Here is a 13470-nt window from a genome sequence, read left to right as displayed (position 1 = left end):
CTTACCTGTCTCTGCCACAGCTGCCCCTCCCTTGCTGATGCACATGGAGGCACAGGCCTCCCGTGCTCCTGACCCAGCCGGGGGCCTTTAGCAAGAGCCTCTCTTCTCAGGGCTTGAGGTCCTGACTCCCCATCTGTGTGACCACTCACTTCTGCTCCCAGGAACTCCATTTTTCTCATCTGCAACATGGGGATATAACAATCATAATTGCCACCCCTTGACATGGTGGTGATAAAAGCACTCTTCCGAAAGCCTCAGAGTTTGCAAAGAACTGGATGACACTATCTGTGCCCTCAAAAGCATCAGGTAACTAGAGGACACAAGAGATGAAGACATGTGTGCAGACCTGGAGAGATGTGTTAAGAGGGGCCGAGGGAGCGATCAGAGGAGATGCTGCAGGACAGGTTCCTGTAGCCAAACCCTGACAGGTGATGAGCAGAATCGGAATAGACCCAGCAGACAGGGAAAGGCACGGCGGGGAGGAGGAACAGCACGTGCAAAGGTGTGGAGGCTGGAACACACAGGGTGTGTTAAAAGGTCCCATGCCCTGCTATTTAAAGCAGAAATTCCCAAAGGGTGGGATGTTGGCTGGGCTAGGGGCTGACACACACTTACATGCTTGTTCCTTGGCAGGATGGGTTTGCAAAAGGGGGGAAAAAGAAGAATGAGAGATTGAAAACAGATTATTGGGGAGAAAAATATTTCAGGCTCAAGACAACAGTCTCTACAGCCTCTGGCTCCTGTCCCACCCATTCCCCAGCCCTGACGCAAGGCTGGCTGGAAGAAAGTGTTTCTCCTGGGATTGTTCAAGCTGAGGGCCTGGCTGGCAGGAAACTAAAGCCTACCCCATTCCTGCCAAGGTGCCAAACTCTGCGCGTGACTTAAAAATACCCACAGCCGGACAGCATGCCTGAAGCTGGGTGAAATGCTCCTCAAGATACCCTCTGTTATTGCCCCCATTTCCCAGATGAGTAAGCTGAGGCCTAGAGAAGTTAACTGGCTTACCCACAGCCACATAGCCAGCCAAGGGTGAATCTGACCAATTCCATTGCCTTATCCTGGGCGCGGGGTGCAGACAGAGCAGGGAGATGTTTAGAACAGCGAGGAGGAGTGTCCCAGGGGGTATAGGGTATAGAGTGTAAGGCGGTAACATACAGTGAGTGTTTGACTCAAAAGTCAGATTTGGGGGCTGTTTGTTACAGCAGCATGACTTAGCCTATCCTGACTGATACAAGTCATGATAAACTACGTTACATGTCTTAAAAAGGTTAGGACGTCCCCCATCTTCCTCTCAGAAGTAGCATTTAAAAAAAAAACACTAATTTTTACATTTTAAAACAAGATTTATTTATTCATTTGAGGGAGAGAGAGAGAGAGAGTTGGGGGAGGGGCACAGGGAGACAAGGGGACTCCCCACAGAGCATGGAGCCAGACATGGGGCTCGATCCTAGGACCCTGAGATCACGACCGAAATCAAGAGTCAGACACTCAACTGACTTGAGCCACCCAGGTGTCCCTAAAAACTGTAACTTTTAAATCTTGCCAAAATGCATGTAACATAAAATTTTCCATCTTCACATTTTTAAATGTCTAGTCCCGTGGCATTAAGCACATTCCCATGGTTATGCTACCATCGCTGCCATCCATCCCCAGAGCTCTCTTCATCCCGAGAAGCTCAGACTCTGCTCCCATTAAACATGGACTTCTCATTCCAGCCCCGGGGCCCCCACCCTTCTCCTTTCTGTCTCTATGAAGCTGACTGCTCTAGGTCCCTCATGTAAGTGGCTTCCTTCACGCAGCAGAACGTCCTCATGGGTTGTCTGTGTCATAGCCTGGGTCAGAATGTCCTCCGTTTTTCAGGCTGAGTCCCATTCCATTGCACGTACGGACCACATTCTGCTTATCCACTCATCTGTCCATGGACACTTGGGCTGATTCCACCTTTTGGCCGTTGGGAATCATGCTATAAATTTGGGTGCACGGATATCCGGAGCAGCATTTTTAAGCAAAGTTGTTGAGGGGAATACATGCAGTGACCAAGAAGCTAGGAGACTCCAGGACTCCAGGCTTCGCCACTAACTTGCTGTGTCACTTTGGATACATTGCTTTCTGCATCTGATTCAAACTTTCCTCACCTCGCTGCCCACCTCACGGTAGCGTGCTGAGACCCAGTGAGACGGTGCAGTGTGGACGCTCTGTGCGAAGGGAAGCCACGAGGGAGTGTTATTGCTGTTACTCAGTGGGGTGAGGGCAATGATTTCCCAAAGGCATGAGTCACTCATGGTGGAATTCCAGGCACCAAGAGACGCAGTTCTGGGCAGCAGAGACCAGATTCCACACAGAGCCGTGACCCTGACCCAGAGCCTGCGAGGGAGCCACACCCCCTCTCCTTGGCCACTGGCTGTTGTGAGGAAGGAGTCCACGAATGTCGCATCATATGGTCCTTAGGGTAGAGGCTGCAGTCCCATTGCCTCACATGCTTGCTAAGGAGGCTCAGAAAGGGTGATATACTTGCCCTGGGCCACACAGCCAGAGAGCAGTGGAAGCCGGACTAGAGCTCAAACTCCCAACTCCCAGCCCTGCACCACAGTGCCTCCCATGTGGTTCCAGTTCTAGGAAGAGAGTATAGCAATTGGGGCAGGGGAAGAAGGGGGACCCAAAGAGCCTCAAGGGGAAGGTGGAACTTTCTTCTTCGGTATCTCATGGAGAGTGACCTAAGAACCTTTCAACTTACAGCCCTCTCTACTTTGCACAATCCTGAGACCCCTAGAGATACAGTAATTACCACTATTACCTGAACCCTTCCTAAGTCCCAGGCTCAGCGCTGAGCACGTCACATGCCTGGTCCCCTCTCATCCCCCCTAGGAGCTACGAACCAGCATCATCCCATTCAGAAGCCCCCAAACCTTAATTCAATGGCATTCTCAAGGTCATAAAATGAGAAGAGGCCGGAGCTGGCTTTGAACCCAGGGCAGGGTGCCCGTGGACTCTGTGTAGGGAGGCACCACGATTGAGTGCTTCGGCTGAAGCCGGTTACAGCGGTGAGGTGGAGGCAGGGGGGGCCTGACTGCACCCATTGCTCAGGTGGGAACACGGAGGCTTGGAGCAGATGAGCGGCATGTGAGCAAGAGGTGGAATCAGGGCTGGGCCAGGGCAGGCTTCTGGCCAGCATGCCTGCTCCAGGGGAGAGAAAGCTCTTCCAGGAGCGGCCTGGCCCCTGCCACACCTCAGCAGGATGGGGAGGGGACCCAAATGTGGCCCCTTCCTCCACCCAGGGGTATCCACGGCAGCCAGCAGGCAAGGAGCGCTAACTGGGCTCCCGGTCTTCGGCTGGACACCTTACCTTGATGATTTCACTCCATCTTCGCCCGTGTTGAAGGAAGCCAGTTTCCTCCCCTGCATTTAGGTTCAGGGAGGGGAGCTCCCTTGCCCAGCTGACCAGGCTAGAAAGTTGTGGAATTGAGATGCTAACGTCAGGCCTCTTGATCCACCCTGCAAGTTCCCCTCCCCCAGCTGGGGCCACAGAAGCAGTCTGTGCAAAACCTGCTCAGCCTGCCAGGCCCCAGGCTCCTGAGGGTCCCTTTGCCAAGGGTCCCCAAGTGCACAGTTCTCAGAAACCGCATTCCTCAAGCGAAGCCCCATGGGCTGTGATTCAATAGCCTCCCCGGTTCTCTGCCACCCACGGAATGATCCACAGGGTGTGGGCCAGCGGGCTGAGCCAACTGAGGGGCCGGGGACCTCAGACAGCAGGTCAGCCCAGACACATCCGGCCATCTACAGAAGCCCCCCTCCCTACAGCAGTCTGGGAGGAAGGCAGTGTCTCCTGGGTCCCATCCTCCTGGGGCCCTTGATCCAACTCCAGTCCTGAACCCCTTGCCCACTCTCTTTCCTGCCTTCAACCTTCTCTCTAGAGCCTTATCTCTGTTCTAGTATGGGGTGGGCAACGTGTTCAGGAAATCTCTTCCCCAGCCCCAGGGGCTAAGCCATTCAAGGTTCTCCAGTCCCCGTGGCTGGTTTTCAGGGAGAGGCATGTGTATTGGCTGGGTTAAGTCGTGTTAGCTGCTGTAACAAAGACCTCCAAGATTTCAGTGGCTTTCTGCCACAAATGTCTGATTTTTTTCTCCCATGCAGGTATGAGAAGTCTTGGCAGGAGGCCTGAGCTCTCTGCAGCCATTTAGGGACTGAGACTCTCCCTGTCTTGTGACTCTGCCATCCTCTTCCTCTGAGTCCTCTCCATTCAGCAGGCCGATGGAGAAAGAGAGCAAGGATCATAGGCCAGACCTGAAAACGATGTGTTTATTTGTACTCATATCTCATTAGCCAGACTCGGTCACATGACCACACCTAACTGCAAAGGAGGCTGGGAACTGGAGCCTCGCTGTGCACCCAGAGAGAAGATGGCTATTGGTAAGCACTAGCAGGCTTCCATAGAAACGTGACCCGTTCTTGCCAAGGAGCCACAAAGTCCGTGGGGGGGGGGGGTTCTGAGCAGGACTTGCCTCAAGTCTAAGAAGCCGCGTAGGGAGACGTTCCTCCATTCTTTCCCTTTAGGTGGTTGTGTGAGGATATGATGTCTGAAACTTTGGCAGCTGTGCTGAGATCATGAGGCGCCAGCCTCTGAACTCACCAATCCTGGAACTATCCAACCTGCGGATTTCTGGACCCCAAAAGTCCTTACTGTTGAAGTCAGGAGTATCAGGGTGGGTATTCTATCACTTGCAGCCTGAAATCTCCCAACTGACCAATACTTGGGAGTGAATGCTGAGAACACCTAAGTGCCAGTGCCTACGCTATTGTGCTTATTTGGGGGACGGGATGGGGAAGGTACAGCAGTTCAAACACAAAACGAACAACTACTGCGTGCCAGGCCCTCGACATCACGGTGTCTACGTGGGGCCCAACTGCCTGCAGTCCAATCCTGCCTCCATCCCCTCACCAGCCCGTGACCTTGGGCAAGTCACTCAACCCAACCTCTCTGTGCCACAGTTTCTCCATTACTAACGTTGGGGTGCTTATAAATACTCCGCCTTGCTCCGTAGAGGATTAAATGTCCAATTCCAGTCAAGAGTTTAGCACGTTAGCAGGGAATGTGAGCTAAAAAAATCCTGACCAGACTCTGAGAGATGGGAAATCCGAAGTTCCAGGAACTGAAGCCCAAGGGCATAGAAATAAGAAGAGGTAGAAGCCGGATCCAAAGCCAGGTCTAGTTGAGCACCTACTATGTGCCCGGCTTTGTGGCAGGTGTTAAGTTTCCTGAGCCCATTGGGTGGGCACGGCCGTCCTGCCCAGGAGATGGTGATCTTGTTGCCATGACTTTATTCCCACCGAACACACGAGAAAACCAGGGCTCAGGGAGGTGAGAAAACTTGCCTACAAGCTGGGTCAAGACGTCAGCATTTGAACCTAGGCCTGGGTCCAAGCCTTTATGCTTCCTGCTATTTATAAGCCTCCGTCATGGGGACCCGCAGACCATGACGGTGGAGCCTCGGGCAGCAGAGATATAATACAATTGGTCCCCGGGGCTGTTCAGGGTCTCCTGAACTCATTCCCCAAAACTGGCTGCCGGTTCAGCCTGTCTCCAAGGCTGTCCTGGTGATGGCTGCACCTTTGCTCTGCCAGGAAAATAGCCGGTATCTGGAGCCTGAGAGAGGGAAAGTTTGACTCACTTTATAAAAGCAGCACTTTTTAGAGCTGATCCATAATGGAGTAGGCTGTCCTGGGAGGTGATGAGTTTCCGGGTCCTGGGAGAGTACAAGCAAAGACTAGTGGCCAGTCTTCTTCTTCTCTGAAGAAGGTCGTAGAGGTGCTTGGAAAACTTGAAGAACTCCTGCTTGGAAAATGATACTGGATTCAGAGAGCTTTCAGTTTTGAAAATCTATGATTGTAAGATTCTCAGACTCCGATGTAGGCTTGCACAATACTCCAAACCCAGGAGTCTAGGACTGTATGCATTTTCCCCTCTGTGTGTTCTGTTCCCCCTTCAGATGGATGCACTGTGGAGTACCCACCAACTCGGGAAAGGAATCTTTCAGTGAAAGCAGAGCATCCCGTGTTAGGTTTCAAACACCTTTGGGACGGCGGCTGTTCCGTCGGTCTGGGTCCTGGGGTGAGGGGCCGTGAAGCCGGGTGCAGGGGACTGAGTGGACACTCAGCAGGAATAACTGAAAGACAAGCTTTGGGGGTGGTTGTTACTGCACCGTGACCCAGCTGACCCTGACCGATGCACACTGCCTCCCTCCTGCTTCTCCTCCTCCCGAATAAGAAAGCTGGGAAGGGAGCCAGAGAAGCAGCTACGAGTGAACATTTTTTTTTTAATTTTGTGGGTCAACATGACCCCAGACAGCTCTGAGGAATCCAAAAGTAGAGTGAGGAAGGCACTGAAAGATGAAATGGTCATGTGGGGGCCTGAAACACCCTCGCACGGAAACACAGCCACGGGGAAAACACACGCACTCCCTTTCTCCTTTCCTCCTTCCCTCCTTCCCTCCTTTCCTCTCTCCCTTCCTTCCTTCCTCCTTCCCTCCTTCCCTCCTTTCCTCTCTCCCTTCCTTCTTTCCTCCTTCCCTCCCTTCCTCGATTCCTCTCTCCCTCCTTCCTCTTTCCCTCCCTTTCTTCCTCTCTACCCTCCCTCCCTCCTCCCTTCCTTCTGTTCTTTCTCTATCTCACTTCTTTTTCTTTCTCACTTTGTATTTGTAAAACATTTCAAACATACAGAAAAGTGTAGAAAACCTATAATGATCACCCATTTGCTATTTGCCCATCCTCTAGATTTAACCACTGTTAACATTTTACTCTATTTGCTTCATATTTTTTTGATGCCAGCATTTTCTAGAGTAAATAATATTCATTAAGATATTTCCTCTTTAAAATCTTGAAGGCAGAGAGTTTTGTCTCCTCTATTCATTGCTTTATTGTTCACTGCCTGGAAGTTGATAGCCCTTCAATAACTAGCTGTTGAATGAATGGATCTCATTTAATGAATCCTCATGCAAGTAGGTGTTATTATCATCCCCATGGCTGGAACAGGAAACGGGCACAGAGAGGTAAAGTAACGGATCCAAGGCCACACAGCTAGGAGGTGGTGAAAGAGGGACTTGAGGTCAGGCGGGCTGAGTCCAGAGCCCCGGGCATTTCTTGCCCTAGACTCTCTAGGGGCTTCTTCTACTGGGATGTTCCTTCGTCCTCTCTGTCCACCTGTCCCATCCAACCACCATCCACAGAGGAGACCCAGAGGAGTGAGAGGGGTGCACAAACCAGCCAGAAGCAGGTCATCCCCATCCGGGCACCTGGGTGGTCTCCGTAAAAGCTGGGCCCTCTCTCTTGCCCAGGGGTGGAGATGGAACGCTCCTTCCCAGATGAGTGACCTTTGGGGTTTGTTATGAGTAGAGATTCTTTCTGGGGAACGTGATGGCTGATGCTGGGAGCCTGGGTCCCCAGACTTAACCCACAGGAATGTGGGGCGGAATCTCCAGGCCTCTGCCCTACAGGCCAGCTCTCTGGGCTGCCTCGGGCCAGCCAGAGGAGGGCGGTTCCAGGCAGCTCTCCCGGTCGCTGGGCCTTCTGGGAGGTGGACTGGGACCTTTTATTCCTAGGCTGGGAGGCAGCTCCTCGGGGTAAAAAGAGGTCCAGGCTTCAAAATCGAAGAATCCTGGGATCTGCCTCTTCCTAGTCGTGTGACACTGGACAGGTGCCCAGCCTGGCGAAGGCTCGGTTTTCACATCTATCAAATGGGGCTAATTATTATCCCAACTCACAGCAGACCTGGGACTAGGATGAGGCAAGCCGGGTGCCGACATTTAAGGAGACGCTGGCTCTGAGGCAGGAGAGATTCCGTGCCCCTTAAATGATGTCCCCCTGTCATCTCGCTGCCAACCCTAGTCCCAGCCCTGCCTCCCAGGGTTGTTGCGGGACAGAAACGAGCTCTTCTGTGCAGAGCACATGAGCACCGCACCTAGCCCACGCCCTGGGCTCACTCTTTGGGAAATGTTGCTGCTTGTTATTCTTACTGGCTGTTCTTCAGAAGGAGGCTGGGCCCTCTCCCAGCCTCGGCCCTGTTTCCCGGCTCTCTCAATGGCCTGCGTCTTCGTCCACCTGTGCAAACTGCACGGTTTTGGTGATTTACTCCCCCTTCTCTCAGTTATTTAATTTCTGCGAATTTCCTGACTTACGGATCCTGCTCCACGACGACTGCTAATATTTACCACGTGTTTGCACGTGCCAGGCCCCGTGCTAAGTGTGTATACACCCCCTCTCTCCTAACCTTCACCATGACCCGTGACGTAGGAACTATGCTATGCCCATTTTGCAAATGAAGGAGCCAAGGCACTGGAACATGAAGTAACTTGTCCTGGCTTGGGCTGTGAGGGAGGGCCAGAGCTCGGGGTAGGCCAAGGTGGTCTAACTACATGGCCCACGTGATGGAGCCCAGACATAGCTCCTTTCACTTTTCACCAGCCTGTGCACATGAGGTGCAGACACGTGACTCAAGCCAGGGGCTCCCATGACTGCTGGGGGAGACTGACCTCCCCAAGCTAAGTCAGGCGCCAGGCACCTGGGGACAGGGGGGTGGCCCAGATGCCCTCTGAGCCTTTCCAGGCCCCAGCAGGCGGTTTCTGAGTTCTTCCCAGACCAGAACAGCAGCTCTGCCTTCAGGCCACAGTGGTAATGACACTGAGCTCACAGTTATAGAGCATTCGCCCTGAGCCAGCGCCGTGCTCCATGCCCCACATCCAAGACCCCGATCAAACCTCACAACATCCCTCTCATTCATGATTATCTGTGTTATGAATGAGGGAGACGTCTAGGCAGCTGGCCAGGGACATAGTCCATGTATATGGCAGGTCCAAGAGCTGAACTCCCATGTGTCTGAATGCCAGGTGGGCTGGGGGGTGGTGGTGGTGTAACCTTGGCTGCTGAGAGCCTGTGGGCACCTGCTCCCGGTCACATCTTCTGGGTCTCCTCCCGCTGCTGGCAGCCAATGGGGGCAGAGTGGGGTTAACCCCAAAAGTAGGTCATTGCTGAGGCTAGGCCTGAGGCTGGGCTGAGGAAGAAGGCACGTTTCTGGGCTGCAAGGACTGCAAGCCTCGCCACTCCATGCCCAGGCCCGGGGCCTCAAAGGCATGTACACATTGCTTTGGATGAAGTGGAACACGGGGCAGGTAAGGTTCGACCTAGGAGAGAGAGCTCACCGCCAGTAACAATGCTAAGGTTTGTCATTTGTACCCATTGGTTTTCCTCCCTGCGTCCTAACTCCTTCCGTAGTAATTCATCTTTGATCCCGGCCACCAGAGCCACCATCCATCTGGTCACCTGCAAACTCTGCTCGGGCCTGGCCAGGGGTTCATACTCCACGGGACAGTCTGAATCTTTTGCTGGCATTCCAGGCTGTCTGCAGACATCCCTCAGTCCTTCCCTCTGCTGTTTGCATCCCTCCCACACCCCAGCCCTGCACACCATAGTCTTTGCTAGTCCAGAAGCAGCTCGTGCTGCCGAGACTAGTACTGCAGTGGCCTGGGCCTGCCTCTTTGCCTCTCCACATGCAAGTCCCTCTGTCTGGAGTGTCCTCCCCACCCCCCCAAGATCCTTCTGGATCTTCTCAGTTCAGGCTGGGCACGGCTCTGAACTCCCAGGCTGGAGGGTTGCGGTGCAATTTAATACCACACTGACGATGGGGAGCTTAGTGGTTAAAAATGCAGGCTCTGAACTTCGACATGGGTTCAGGCCGGGCTTTGCTACTTACCAGCTGTGGGACCCTGGGCTGGCCTCTCTGAGCCTCTGTTTGCTTCTCCGAACACAGAGAATGACACGACCGACTCCATCCGGGTACTGAGGAGCTGGATGGGTGTCATGCACGCGGTGCGCGGGGCTCAGGGCCTGCTGCCTTCCAACACTCAGAAAGGATCAGACGTGTATCTACTGGTTCCGCAGCCAGGTTTACACCCCGAGTGGGTGCGGGCCTCCGTGCTGGGTGTGGGGATAGAGGAGGGACTGTTCCCTTGTGGCCCCTGCTCCCACAAACAGAGACATTGGAGAAGTAGATGTTCACCCCTTCATTTCCATTGTGACTACGGTAATTAGGTATATCACACCCACCTCAACCTCCTAACCCCCCAGATGCTCACCTTGACCTTGAAGCTCCCTGGGGCAGGAACTAAATCAGATTTATCTCTGTAACCTCAGCTCCTCAATCATGGCGTGGATGCTCCCCAGATATTTAAGCTGAAAAGATTTCCATGACGAACACGGTGCGTGACCCGTGATTGGGGCTGCGTGGAGTACCTGGCACATATGAGATCATTTCATTCAAACAACATCTCCGTGAAGTGTGTACTGTTATCGTCAGATGGGGAAACTGAGGCACAGGAAAGTTCAGCAAACTCTCCAGAGCGACACAGCCAGTGAGGGCCAATGTCAGGATTTGAACCCAGGCAGCCTGGCTCCAGAGACCCCCGGCCAGGTGCTTCTCTTAAGTTGATGCCATTTTCCAGGGGTGTCCAGAAAGGACCTGGTCCCCTGACCCAGCTCAGGAAGCTGGACCAGGAGGACACCGGGCTGGCCCGAAGACCTCACCCTTCTCTACCACCCCCCGTTCCCTGGGGGGCTCCTCAGCTTTCCACTCCCCAGGTGGGCGGCGAGGAAAACAAGGCCTCAGCTGCAGCCTTTGACGTCTCCTGCCAAGCTGGCACTTTGAGGTCTGGGGGTGCCTCAGGGGATCCCAGCCCAGCAGCTGGGCCGGCCTCAGGGCCAGTGTTTCCGTAAACACCCCAGTGAGCCAGCCCCACGTGGCCAGTCCGTGGGCTGCTGGCCTCGAGGGCCGAGGTTTGGCTGACCCTGTGAGGTTTCCTCTCGCGCGGCCACTTCCACCCCCTCCGCCTGGCTGGGCTTCCAGTAATGAAGTGTTTTCTCTGGGGCACTGGGGGCCTCCCTGTCCCACTTCCTGCACTGGGCTCCTGGAAGCGGTCCGGTTGCCCCTCACTGCAGCCCCGGGCAGCCCTATGCCCATCCGGTGTCCATGGTGACATTACCTCTGAGGGGGCGGGTCTTGGGATCCTGAGAGCTGGAACGGCGCCCAGAGGGAGGCTGTGGCTGGTCCCTTCTGAGGGGTTGGGGGTTAGAGAAAGAGCTGCTCCTGGAGACAGAGCCAGGCAGCTTGGAGATGGAAGGACAAGTCTCAGCTGTGTTTCTGGCCTTCTCCCCACCCAAAGCCAGCGGCTGCAAACTGGGGGGAAGGACTGCCTGGGACGAGCTACCACTCCCCTGAGCGCAGCTATGCCCCAGCCCTTTAAGTCTCATAACAACTCTGCTTGGAATCTGAGGCCCAGAGAAGAGGAGGGACTCCCCCGAGGTCACACAGCTAGTGACAGAGCCAGGACGTGACTGGGTCTCTCCCTTCCTTCTGAACCACTTCTATCTTATTGTCTGAATCCCAAACAGTAGAAACTGGGAGGTGCTTCCAGGCCATCTTTTAAGAGGCAATATGGCACAGTGGTAGGGCCCTGGGGGGGTACTGGGGGGTGGAGAGGACCCAGAGCCCCAGCTGAGGTCCCTCACCCTCTGCTTCCTACCAAATCATTTAAACTATGTTCCTTGGACCTGTTTTTAATATTAGAGTTTTGTTTGGGAGTTTGTTCTGAACAGGGGTCTGCTGTCTTGAGGAGGGGGCTCTGCAGTGACAAGGAGCCACGCGTGGGGCTCCCCTTCCTCTACCTGGGGACCCTGGGGCCCAAACTGATGACTGGCTGGTGACTCACTCCCTTCTTAGCACATGCTTCTGTCCCGTGACTGAGAGCCCTATGGGGGCGGCCCCTAACCAGGGTCCTCCTAACCAATGCCCTCCCCACCCCCAACACGCACAGGGACTGGGAACAATTAACTTGTGCCTCAGGCCAGATGTTCACGTGGGTACTGGTTTTGCTAACCACATGTGACTCAAGGGCTCCCTCAGAGCTGGAAGGTTCCTAAGAGGCCACAGAGGGCCGCCTTGTCATGTCACAGTGGGGGAACTGAGGCCCAGAGAGGGCAGGTGACTTCCGTAAGGCCACTCAGGGGTAGAGAGGAGAAAGGAAGCTGGCTTTCTGATGCCTGACCCAGCGCTTTTCTGCATCTCTCGTAGTCCTGGATGTCCAAGGCCTCTGTCCCTATTTCTACCCCCAGCGACAAATGTCCTTCCCAACTGACTCAGGGCCCTCCGTGTGACTCCAGCTTTATCTCAGTCTGCCTCCCATTTGGCTCTCCAGGCTTTATCCAGACTCAGCTACCACAGCTCCCCAAATGGCTCTTGCTCTCATGCTACCTCCAGGTCTTTGATCTCCCAGCTTCTGTTTTAATTGCCTTTTTGCCTGGACAACTCCTACTCTTGCTTCAAGCCTCAGCTCAGAGGTCACGTCCTCCAGTAGGACTTCCAAAGCCATCTCTCCCACCTCCCAGACTGGGTTAGGTCCTCTTCTCTCATTGCTTTTCCACTGACTGTACTGTAATCACCCCCACTTGTCTCTCTCTTCCCCTCTAATCTGTGAGTTCATTGGGCAGAGACCTTATTTTAATTCTTTATGTACTGGTAGGGCATGGCCCACTACATTCAGTGCTTGTTGAAAGATGCATGGGCGGATGGATATACAGATGGATGGATAAAAGGATAGAGGGTGGATGGATGGATGGGTGGGTGGCTGGATGGATGGGTAGGTGGGTGGATGGATGGTTGGATGGATGGATGGATGGATGGATGGATGGATGGATGGATGGATTGGGTATGGACACGGACAGGTAATGGCACCTGTAGGCACTCAGACAGTGAGCGGTAAGTCCCTAGAGACTGGATATCCCCACTGATGGAGGGGCTCTTCGATGGGGAGGGAGTAACCTAACTCATTATCTGCCTCCTCCAAGAGACGTCTGGCCAAGAGCAAAGCTACCTCTGCCCTGACACTCAGTCCAACTCCGTGGGGTCTTCTGAACTCTGGTAATTAGTCGGAGATCAATGAATTTATAGGAACCACCTGTGCCTCCTGACATTCTGGAACTCTGTATTCCTGAGAGCCCTCCCTCCATGCTTCCCTCTGGGTCAGAGCTGCCACTCCATGCTTCTGGGCATAGAAACAGATTCCTAGAGCCAAGAGGTCCTAGAAAATATGGAGTTGCCCCTCTCCCATTTAACAGATGAGGAAGCTGAGGCCGAGCGAGGCCAAGGAACTTGCACAAGAATGTACAGCTATAGAGCTGGGATTAGAGCTTTGGGCCCCCAGGTCATTCATGCATGCACGCACGCACCAAAGACACGTCTAGCACCTAATGTGTGCCAGGTTCAGCGCCTTCTCCTCGGCATACCAAGTCTGTCAATAAACCCTCGTGCCAATTTCCAAAACCCTCTCCATGCCCCATCGTGACTTCCTCCCCGCTCCCCAATAGGCTTATCAATGCTTCACCAGCTGCACCCTTGGCACAGCCCCTGGGCCAGCCCCCTCACCCAGCAAG

At 54.0% G+C, this 13470-nt stretch overlaps 1 long non-coding RNA gene across 1 annotated transcript; it reads right to left on the bottom strand.

Annotated features, from left to right (window-relative positions):
* Positions 1–1372: 1372 nt before the first annotated feature.
* On the bottom strand, positions 1373–11155 carry LOC148108025 (uncharacterized). Its single transcript, XR_015720902.1, has 3 exons — positions 11025–11155; positions 10122–10278; positions 1373–5827 (listed from the first exon to the last, which is right to left on the bottom strand). It is a non-coding gene; the product is annotated as an uncharacterized LOC148108025 (long non-coding RNA).
* Positions 11156–13470: the final 2315 nt, after the last annotated feature.

Source organism: Ursus americanus, chromosome 22, assembly GCF_024610735.1.
Source record: "Ursus americanus isolate L20-20 chromosome 22, mUrsAme1.1.p, whole genome shotgun sequence".
Classification (NCBI taxonomy): Eukaryota; Metazoa; Chordata; class Mammalia; order Carnivora; family Ursidae; genus Ursus; species Ursus americanus.
This window is presented reverse-complemented; position numbering and strand designations above follow the sequence as displayed.